This window comes from Chinchilla lanigera, unplaced genomic scaffold, assembly GCF_000276665.1.
Source record: "Chinchilla lanigera isolate Chin_1 unplaced genomic scaffold, ChiLan1.0 scaffold00029, whole genome shotgun sequence".
Classification (NCBI taxonomy): Eukaryota; Metazoa; Chordata; class Mammalia; order Rodentia; family Chinchillidae; genus Chinchilla; species Chinchilla lanigera.
Window position 1 is genome coordinate 21,188,855 of NW_004955430.1, and position 12,269 is coordinate 21,201,123.

The 12,269-nt window shown below is 35.3% G+C and overlaps 1 protein-coding gene across 6 annotated transcripts in view; it reads left to right on the forward strand.

The window, feature by feature from the left end:
* The window catches only part of Rbms3 (RNA binding motif, single stranded interacting protein 3), a 679,403-nt gene that overhangs the window by 474,208 nt on the left and 192,926 nt on the right, over window positions 1-12,269 (forward strand). The window lies entirely within an intron of this gene.

Sequence of the window (12,269 nt, forward strand, 5' to 3'; positions counted from 1 at the left end):
AAAAAAAAAAAAAAAAAAAAAAAAAAAAAAAGAAGTCAGGAACAGACTGCTCCTGTGGAGGGCACTGTGCTTGCATGTCCCTTAGCCCTCTCCACAGAGAAGCACTGCAAAGCCAAATGAATCAAAGATAGAAATGGATTTGGGGGCATAGGACTTTGAAACTAGGTGAGCTCTTCAGTGAGTCACGGGCCTATTTTTCTTCTTTCTTTTTTTCTTTTTGCTAAAGTGAACAGAAGAAAAACATCTATGAAGTTAATTTTCTTTCTCACATGGCTTCCTTTATATGACTGTTGTGGTATAACTCTTCCTCCATTCTCAACTCAGGAATCTTATTTATTCAAGGCTGCGGGTTGTTTGTTGACATGCCCCAGGCTGCAAGTGTGTTATCATAGGGAATATTTTTCTTCTTGTTTCTTCCATCATTCTAACCATTATGTAATGAGGCCCAGGAAAGGGCAGAAGAAGTGAGTAAAATGGCATTGCTGGTACTTTTCTCTGTCTTTTGCCAAGATTTTAAGTGATTATTGTCAATTCAGGATTTCGTTGGAGAGGGAAAAAGAACACAGGAAAGTGTTCATTCTCACAGAAAGCCTCCAACAAGGCTTATTCAGCACTGGACAGGAGAGACATGCTTCATCTCTCTACACTTCAAGGCTGAGTCCGAATTTAAAGCAAATATTTTAATTTTCCTGGTTAACGGCCTACATGACAGGCAAGGTAAAAGAGTTAATTTTGTTTTCTTCTTCTACAATTGTCATGACTACATTCGTGGTTGATTTGTTTATTAATTAATCCCCCCCACTAGTGCACCACTTTCATGAGATCAAGAATCTTGTCAGTGTTGTTCACTATTTTAGTTCTGATCTAAGACTATACACTGAGCCAGGGATATACCTCAGAGGCACGGCACTTGCCTGGCAAGCGCTAGGTCTTGAGTTCTATTCCCGGTACCCCAAACCAAAAACAATAACAAAGCTATATACTGAGTATAAGCATAATAAATATTTTCAGAATTAATTATCAAATAATATTGGAAGTTATGTGAATCTGAGTAGATTTTCTATTGGCTCCAGGACTTACCTGTTTCTTCTGTTAACCGAGAAGGAGGGGAAAGGGAACGACTAGATGACCTATAAAGATTCATTTAGATCCTAGTATTTGGTTGGTCATTAGCAGAAATGAATATTGGCCTGATCTATTGTTTCATTGATTGATTGATTGATTCAATTTAGAGCCTACTATATTCTAGCCTAATTTAAATAAAACACATTTTCTATACTGGTAGATTCTGTAGAGTTGGGAAATACATATAATCAGATAGGGTATCATATAACAGTATGATACAAGAGTGAAAGAAGACCAATGTACTCTGGAAAGGTCAGGATATCTATATACATAAGTAGTGTATAAGGTGGCTCTTGGAAGTTGAATGGTAATTTTCTAGTCTGTGAAGAAAGAAGGATTGAAGGAGATGTTTCTATTAGGAAAATAAAGGAAATGATGACAACTGAATTGTGTATATTTCATTCACTAGGGAATAATTGTCTAGTATGAAACTGGCAATTTACTCGTGGTGAAATGGCATACAAGTGACTTGGCCAAGGACATACAGCTATAAATGTCTACAGTGAAATTAGAGCAATATTTTGAGACCCCCAAAGAAATTATCCCACTGTATCATGCTTCACCTCCATAAAATTTGGCAGGTATGTAAAAGAGAATCTAAAGTCTGAATGTAAGAGTAAAAATTACATATTTTGGCCAAATATGTTGCCAGATATTAGGAAGACATTTTGCTTCTCAAAAGAAAAATGTAGAATGGGATATGTAGAGCTGGATGAAAATGAGTGGAATAGATAAAGCAACACTTGGTGAAAATGGAATTTTTCAAATATAATTTTATTACATTTTATATATTACATTGTGAATCTATTGAAAAAGTATATTGAGATTTTAACTTCCATTTTACTTACACTCAGTAGGAAGTATGAAAAGAGGAAGGGCAGGAGAGAGGGGGAGAAGGAGAGAAAGTGAGGCAGAGGGTGGGGAGAGGGAGAGAGAGAAAGAGAAAGGAAAAGTGCATCATGTTTTCCAGGAGTAAGTTGTCTATTTTGTTCCACTGGTAACATATACATAGGTGGAAGATAGGTGTTTCCCTGAAATTTGCTATAAGCTAACCCTGTTTTCTTAGTGCTGACTGTGCTATACTTCTCATCAAAGCATTTAGCAAAAGTTTTAAACGAGATTTTTTTATTGTAATGTAATACAAGTAGCTATGAATAAAAATATAAAAACACTCTTCTTAGTTTTATAGAGCCCTGACCTTATCCTGATTGAACCTAAGCAGAAAAACTGGCACAGAGGTGTAGGCTGGTATCTGTACCATAACAGCCCAGGTTACTAAATAATTACTGCAGATGTCTGAAATACATGTTACACATAGTTGTTGTTGTAGCATTGATTTTGGTGTTTGTTTTGCTTTTCTCTAATTATTGTGTAGTTCTGTCTTTAAATAGGGAACCTTGTTATATTTTTTCCTGCAGCTTCTTTTTTAGCAGTTATTTCAGTCTATGCTTTAGAAATACCACTAATTTACCAAAAAGAACAGCCAAAATCCACTAAGGAAATAATATTAGCTGTTTCTTGAGTGTCCACAAATGGAGTTGACTTCATAATAAACTAAGCTCCGAGATAAGAATGCCATTAAAGAAGATTTTAACACACACAGGCAAAATTATTTGAATATTACATAGCCTCTAACTTCTGCCACAAAATCAGTTTTCAATCTGTCAAAGTCTTTTACTTTTTTCCGAGTTATCTGAGTGACAGGATATGCTTGAAGTTTCCCACATTTCAAAACTTGTCTTTGAATGCAATTCCTCCATGCATGATGGGTAATCACACATCTACGCTTCATAAATATTCCCTGCAACTTCCTTAACACATCCAGGCGAGCTATGCTAAAACCATTCGACTTATTGCTAATGATGCATCAGAAAAAAAAAGAAAAAAATCCCAGAAGGAAAGATATTTTTCTCAAGTCACTTTAAAAATTCTTTATTCATTTTAAATATTTCATTAAATTAATTTTTCAAAGTAACAAAACAAACATTCATCAAGTGCAACTAAGCATGCCCCCCTCAGACGGGTACATCTGTTGCTTCCCTGCTGTGTCCCTGAATAATTCATGGTAATACATTTAAAGCTTCTTCATCACTAGAATCAGCTCCCCTCATTTATATGAAATTTATATCGATGGAAACAAAAGTAAAAGCTGTTAGAAAGCTTGAATTTTGCTATTCTTCATGATTTGTATCTAGCTGTCTCTGCCTGTGTATAAAGGGTGATGCAGAGCTATCTCCACACCCACTGGCCCATCGAGAGCTTTAGGCCTATCAGGAAACATGTGGAAAGTACTGGCAGGTACCGTGGTACCTTTTCCCATGGCCTCTGTTCCCCATGCACACCTTTAAGAGATTCACAGTCACCGGCCGTCCATTTTCACTCCCTTTATTCACACTGCAGAGTAGATGTACCCTGTATACTAAATGGCATCCAAGCATCAAAGCCAAGGCAGAGAATCCTAATCAGTTTTCACTTCTTGGAAGTCATTCAGCTTGAGCAGGAAAAAATCTTCAGTTTGATTCTCTCATTGCCCTTTTGAAGTCTGTTAACTGGCAGTCTAAATGATTTTCAAAGAAGCAATATTTATCTATCAACATTAGAAAACTCCCCCAACTCCCTCAATCAAAAAATTTAGAAAAGGAAGAGGAAGAAAGGGAAAAAAAGGAAGAGGAAAGGTAGGGCAGGGCAGGGAGGGAATGGAAGGGAAGGAAAGGGAAGGGGAAGGGGAGGGGAAGGAGTTATGTAGTTGAAGAAGACACACTATTATTAAAGAAACTTGTTTTCTATAAGTTTATCTTTAAAGTTTATTTACATAAATGTGTAGCAAGTAAAATTTCAATGACATAGAATCCAAATAATACAATGGTTTATAAGATATTACCTTGCCAAGAATTTATCAAAATATTTAACAATTGTCAGGCCAGGGATGTAGCTCAGCAGCATAAGCACTTGCCTGGTAAGCCTGAGATCATGAGTTTGACTCCTGGTAACAAAAAACAAACAAACAAATAAATAAAAAACAGTTGTCACTATTTCTATCTGAAGATATTCTATCATAGGATCAACACATTTCAAGAGTTAGATACAGGAAACTTACTGTGACCAATATTTTTGTATTTGTAATGAATCAGTAATACAATTTTAAAATTGTGTAGTATTACTTTCTTAGAAGCTAGAATTTTTTTTTTTTTTTTTTTTGGTACTGGGATTCAAACTCAGGACCTTATTCTTGCCTGGCAGGCACTTACGCCACTGAGCTTTATCCCTGGCCCTAAAAAAATTTCTGTATATTCAACATTTCCCAATATTTCCAGTAGAAGTAAAGTTCAAGGGTAGATGCAAAGCAAAAAGGTTTGTTTTTGTTTCTTTGATTTGTTTTAATGGTGACTAGCTGATGTCTTGTTTTATAGAAATCACTCTTAGAGAATATAAATTTATATTACATCACAGTATTTTGATATATACCACAGGGTTTGTCAATTTTCCCAGTTCATGTGACCAAACTGTCAGCAGAAAAATGACTCAGAATTTCCTACCTAACATCTCTCTGATGATAGAACTGAGGCTGAGAGAGAATAACTGAGATAGCTCAGCTCTTACCCACTCCTCTTTTCTTTCACTGTTTATATGGAATCAGAAAATCAGGATTTTACTTTCTCTCTTCCACTTTCTATTTCAGGGAATTGAATCAATCACATTTATTGGTACAATTCATCCTAGTATCCCACTGCTATGCCTCTAATTTCCTACTTCTTAAAAATTGAAATTAAAATGACTTCATGAAAAACTCCAGCTTCAAAAAGCTCAAAGTATTGAATAAATTCAAAACACTACCTTTAATCACAACATAAAATACTTTGCCTCCATTCATCTTCACCCATGTTATAAATGATTTTGTATAAGGAAGTTTGGGGGAAAAGGGGTGTTAGCAGTGAAATCTAGAATTTACAGGGACATCCTCAGTTTAATGTAATTTTCATAGTTTGCAAATTGATTTACTGTAGTGTTTCTTAGATCAGAAACACAAAATATACTTTATGAACACACTAGTATATTAATGAAATGATATATATATTTTGATAAATGTATGTTGATAAAATTACCTATCTCAACAGAATAGTAAAAAAAAAAAAAGAGCTATAGCAAAATACAAACAAAACAAGGCAAGGACATTAAAAATGATGTGGGGTTTCAAACTGAATGATGATGACCCATAAATTAAAGTCTTGGTCTCGAACATGTGGTGCTGTTGGTGGAATATTTTACACATGGGATTTAATGGAAGGATGTTAGGCCAGTGTGTTAGTCAGTTTTTTATTACTATGATAAAATACTTATGAAAATCAACTTAAATGAGGTAAGATTAATTTCAGCTCACAGTCTCAGAGGTGTCAGTCCATGGTACTTGACTCCATTAAATCTAAACTTTGGTGAGGCCAAGCAACACAGCACAAGGGTGTGCTAGAAGAAAATGGCTCATATCATAGCAGCTAAAAAGCAAAGAGAGAGAGAGAGAGAGAGAGAGAGAGAGAGAGGGCCAGAGAAAAAATATGGTCTCCAAGTTCATACCCCAGTACGTACTCTCACCTAGGCCCCTACTTTCTAACAGTCTATTCAGCTAAGAACTCCTCAGATGGTTAATCCACTGATGATAGTATCCTTATGACAAGATTATTTCTCCAAAGCTCATAATCTGACCTTTGAGAAACAGTTTGTATCCAATCCTTCACAGGCAGTGTGCTTTGGAGGAGTATTGGTACCCTGGTCTTTCTTGTCTCTCTTTTTCACATCCCAGCCATGAGACAAATGGTTTGTGCACCTTCCATGATTTGCTGCCTCAACATCAGCCCAAGAGCAATGGTCCCAAACAACCATGGCCTGAAACTTCCAAAATGTGAGCCAAAATAGACCTTCATCCTATAAGTTTATTATTACAAGTATTTTGTTATAGTGCTAGCAAACTGTCTAACACAAAAACAATCACAGCAAGGCCTTGTGGCACAGGCCTATGATAACAGTACTCTGGGAGGTTATGGCAGGAGAAGCCCAACTTTGGCAATTTAGTGATTTAAAGAGTCTGCCTCAAAATGAAAAAAGGACCGGGGAACTAGCTCAGTGTAAAGGCCCTGAGCTCAGTCCCAAGTTCCTAGAACAAAACAAACAAACAAACTAAATAAACAAACAAAAAACAAAATCCCAAAACAAACTCAAATAGTGTATAATTAGCTTCATAATATATAAACTTATATTCCATTTCCTTTAATATTTTTGAGTACCTGGCAAGTAATTTAAAGACAATGACAAAGGGGCTGGGGATTTAGCTCAGCAGCAAAGTGTCTGCCTGGCAATCGCAAGGTCGTGAGTTTGGTTCCTGGTACCGGAGAAAAACCAAAAAAAAATTTAAAAATAAAAAATAAAGACAATGACAAAAGAGAAATTTGTATTTTTTACAACCAATCACTGCAAACCAGATCCATACTGTGCCAAACACTGAGATTCAACTCTATTGTTTTATTATCCTTAAAACTCAGTAAAACCTGCTTTTATTATAAAAAAACCTATGCTTCCAGCACTGTGAGCTTTATATGTTTTATCAGTTTTTCAAGCCAGGCATAATGGTGCATGCCTGTAATCCCAGTACCCTGGTAGGATAAGGCAGATAGATTGCAAGTCTGAGCCCAGTTTTAGTGATTTAGTGAGACTCTATTATAAAAAAAAAAAAAAGTGCTGGGGATATAGCTCAGTGGGAAGGTCTTGGGTTCAATCTCAATACTGTAATAAATTAATTCAGTTGTTAAAAAGTGCTTCCATAGTTTTGTGTTTACTTACAGAAAAGAGATTGGCCATTTTTGTAATGTAAAGTATCTATTTCTGATTTCCTCCCTGTCAGAACTGAGTTTCTTTGCTCTCACCTAAATGATACCTACACTTACAGACCTTAAAAGTGATGAAGTGAGTTTGTCATTCTCTTTCTAATTTAGGAGGGAAGATTCAATTTGCTTTAAATGCTCTACTCAATAACATAGCTTATTACAATTGATCATGACTTCTGTCAAAGACCTCTGGGTATGGGCAAGGTTAGGGTGAAGGCAAAATTATGTTGAAATTACCAGGGATATTTTCTGAATCAATTAATTCTCTAGTCTGAAAGTACTACTAATAATAATTCTTGTGTTTAGTATGAGGTTTGTGAGTAGATGAATGAATTGCTAAGTACATTTAAAATGGAAAAACATAAAGCAATTCTTGTTCCTCAAACTGGCTGAAAATTCCTCCCACTTTACTGCCTTCTTGTATCTGTTTTCAGCACTAATTTTCCTTTAAACTATGTGAAAAGAATCATTGTGAGAAAGAGCTCTTCCTTTTTATTCAAAGGCATGGATATTTAAAAAAAACATTTCATATATGAGTCATATTTCTCTTCTCAGAGTATTGGAAATGCACAAATAGAACCAGAAAAAAATAATCTGGAAAAATAAATAATCCTGATAGAATTTTTGAATCACTTGTTTATTTCCTGTTATATTGATAGCACTATGTGATGTCATTGTGCAAGTATTTCAAATAAGCTAATGATAAAATGTTTCTCCCATAACTGTCCCTTTGATAATGTTATAGTTTGTGTCTGGCTGTCCCTCCACAGTCTCATGCAATCATGAGACGGGTTCCTAGAGTTTGTGATTGATCCATGAGTGTGGGAGTTATACCCACCTTGGGTGGGGGTAGTTTGCGTACAGTGTAAGGGAAAGAGGCTGCTTGCCCCCACTCCTCCCTTTCTGCTCTTGCTGCTTTTGCTGTTTTCTGCCACCATGAGCTGTTGCTCTCTGCCATATGCCCATCCTGCCTTGGAGCCAGCCAAGTGTGGACTGAAACCTCCAAAAACTGTGAGCTAAATAAACCTTTCCTTCCTTAATTTTGGGCATCAGGTATTTTGTCCCAGCAGTGAGAGAAAAGTAACCAAGACAGATAACCTAAGCCAATGGAAAGAACAAGGACACACATAATCTCTTTTGAAAGGTAATCTAATAATTGCACAAAAGAATCATAAAAGCTTGTTTTAGAATTAACTGTTTTCTGAAAGAGTTATGCTGCAAGTTTAGGGTTATTTTGTACTTTTTATTGACCACACAGCAGGCAATTTTTTTATGGATAATGAAGGAATTCAACATCATTTTTGAATTAGCTGAGGTAAGTCTCATTGAAAGACTTATATAGAGTCCAGAAATAAAGCAAAATTTATGGAGCAAGAAAAGCTAGAGAGATGATTGCTTTAGTCCCTTTTACCTGCCTCTGCATAGAATCCAACCTAGGATTTCATGGCTCATTAATAATTATTCCAAGGTGATGTCACGTTTCTGGATGATAGTAGATTCTCTCATTTTATTCAGGTACATCATGAATTCTGTTTCTACTAGAACCTGTGATTATTTTAGGTGGAGTCCTAAATATTGATCAAGAGACATACTTCTATTGCTTTTCACAAATTAACTATTTGCAACAGCTTTTTCAAAATGGATTAATTCTTTTGCAAAGCAGTTGAAGTGAAATCTTTTGCAATAGTTTAAATGTCTTAGTCCTGAGCATATGTGCTCTGTTTATATACCAAAATGCACCCACTCTGATTTACATAGTATTATTTGTAAATTGCATATGAACGGAAATATATGCTTTAATTTACCAATGAACAATTAACTAAAAACAGTTTAGAAGCAAACAACAATATAGCATGTCTTTATTCCCTAACAGGACTGGGTTATAGAGGGTCCAAAAAAGAAAACAGAAAATCCCTACTAGTATAATATCTGTAATCAAATAGTACAAATATAAACCTGCCAACATCTAGATTTCTTTTTATATTGGAATATGACAAATATGTCACTGCTCACTAACAAACCACTATCTTTTTCTAGTCTGCATGAATCTAATTTCTGTGATTCCCAAATCCTTTTCAGAATGAGGCAAAGATTATAATACATTAATGAATAAAAGGAAATGAAATATTTTATGATTCATACCAAGATATAAAATCACCTTGGAGGCAGATTTTGCTCTATAAATTAAAATTTAAAATATGGAAAACTATTGACTCAAAAATTCTATGTGTACGCTCTCTCCCACAGAAATAATAGCATCTGCATGTACAGATGTTTATACAAAGATATTCACTATAGTAGTATTATTAGTATTATAAAAACTGGCATTAGAACCAGATATCTCTCAATTAGGAAATGATTCTTAAAACTTTACACAATAAAATAGGGTACTATGCAAACATTAAGAACAGAATGATATGGCAATGTGATGGCTTGGAAATGTTCTATAGCATATTATACATAATATGAAACAAGCAAGTGTAGATCATTAAATGAGGCTCCATCCCATTGTAAAAATAAAATGCTCTGTGGAAGCATAGAAGTATGTCTATAATGTCTAATTTCATGTGTGTGGACAATGGAAAAATAACAGATTCTAATTATTTTCTTCTTCCCATTTTCCTACAGTTCAATCCCACATTCCTAGTTTTCCTTCCACGTGTTAAATAAAATTGGCTCTGCATATGTAAAACCAATTGTAGATTTTCATATTAGTCCTACCAAAATGTGAGATGAACTTGTAATAATCCAATACTGCCTTGATATTTTATTGGATTATTTTATCCAATACTACATTTATTATAGAGTATATGAATCAAAGAATTTCTCATTTAACCCTCATCATTCATGTAAAGTGCAATTAAATAGTCACTCCTTAATTGTCTCTGTGCTTCAGGTCCTAAGGCATCTCATGTTACTTGGAATCATTATTATCATTCATTCCTTTTGTTAAGCTGTGTCCCCAGAGAACATTCATATTCTAGAACATCTGTAGCTGGGCAGCAAAGCCCCATAAGTTTGTCAACTTTTTTTCTTCCTGCTATTTGCTCACTGACCTTTTACAAATTAATTATTTATACCCAACTTAGCTTTTTCTCCCTTTCATTTTTCTTGCTAATGTATCACATATAGAATTGATATTGTCAACCACACAATGGAATGTGCTCCAGAAAATCCCTCGCCTTCTCAAGCCAAGTGACAAATGAAGTGGAAAACGCCAAAGGATTTTGCAATTTGAAACACAGAGTGTTAAAATGAGGGTGTATTGCTGAGGTTAGAGTATAGTACATGTATTTCTCCCCCACAGGGAACAATTTTACACAATACCTAGAGTATATCTTCTCTTCAGTTATTTGGTAAAATACCCAAACATGACACAGCATCACTCCAAAACTGGGTTAAATAATTTTATGTTGGCATGACCCTCACACTTTATGATACGACATCACAGGATGGTGTTATGGTTTGTGTCTGTGTGTCCCCCCAAAGCCTCATGTGGCCATGGGGCAGGCTTTTATAGTTTGATTGGTTATGGGTGTGAGAGCTACACCCGCCCTGGGGTGGATAGTTTGCATATGTAAGGGAGAGGAAGAGGCTGCTTGAAGCCATTTCCTCCCTTGTGTGTGCTTGTTGCTTTGCTGTGTTCTGCCGCCATGAGCTGTAGCTGTCTGCCATGTGCCAGTCTGCCTTGTAATCTGCCAAGTATGGACTGAAACCTCCACAAACTGTAAGCAAAATAAACCTTTCCTTCCTTCATTTTGGGCATTGGGTGTTTTGTCCCAGCAACGAGAGAGAAGTAACCAAGACAGATGGCTCACCCCATTACCTGCTTGCTGATCAGGTGCAATAACCGTGAAACATATTTAACTGTTTGAGAAATAAGTTACTGAATAGAAACAAATAAATTATAAAAAGAATATAATAAGAAAAGCCTTAAAAATAGGTAGAACTGATACATTTGAAAACATGATTTAAACAGGATTGGAATAACAATGACAATTCTGATGTTTTAATGAAATCAAAGATCTATTCTTAAGAAGCATTATAAAAACTCCTTTGAATATTATTTAAGAACACTAAGGAAAAAGTCAGGAAGGAAATATTGATCTCAAATATGATTTGTTTCAGAAATGGGAAAAACCTAATTTTCCTAACTTTTCCATAGCTGTGGAACAATCAAAGATCTAGTTAGTACTGCGTTACTTTTGTTTCTGAACAGTCAATGGAAAAGATGAAATTAGAGTCACAAAAAATTATCTATCGATATCTCAGACTTTAAAAGTTAAATGGAATTATATTAAAAATATTTTTGGTGGACCAAATCTATGAGGAATTTAGCTAACATTTCTTTTTAATTAATATTTAGCAATTTACAGAATTTACTGGTTATAATTTGGATCATGGGAGGTATAAATGAAATTTATATATGATTTATTTTGTTTTCTCCACAAAAATATCCATGTAGTTATGGTACTAGTGTACTAAAAGCATTAAAAAGATAAACAGGCACACTCAAATTTTAAGGAGCTTGTTTGAGAACCCAGCCATTCACAAATCAGGTAAAACTGTACCATGAGTATTCAGAGTGTTACCAACACAAGGCAAAAACTTTGTGGAGGAAAAAAAGATTTATTTTCTCATTGTGTTCATGGCTGAGCCACTTGTAATAAAGCAAAGATTAACAAGGAAAACATAACATTTATTTAATGTAAGTTTTACAGGACATAATAACCTTCAACAGAACCATATCTATGGAAAATCTTGCAGAAGTATGATTGTTGGATCTAATGGAAGTAAACTGAGGGGAACTTAGCAAGATGTTATTTTCAGAATCTACTGTGTGTCACTCTTTCTTTAGAGATCAGGATGTTCCTTTCCTCTGGGCACAGAGAGAGCTTCTGCTAAGGGGATCTTTGACATACTTCAGGGGTATTATGGGCTGTGTCTAGATGTCCCCCAAAGCCTTATGCAGTCATAAGTTCACTTTTGTAGAGGTGGCTGAATCTAGAGTGTGTGATGCTGGGATTGATTCATAATGCATTGTAGGACCAAGGACACTAGGATTAAGGGTGTGAGTACTACCACCCTAAGTAGCCTAGATAAATTATAAGGGATAGAAACATCTGTGGTCGTCCCTTGTTGCTCTTCTTAACATTTGTGTGTGTGTGTGTGTGTGTGTGTGTGTGTGTGCGCGCGCGTGCGCGCGTTTGTGTATAACTTTTTATTCTAGAATGAGACAATAAAAAGTGCATTTATTACTAATAATGCTGG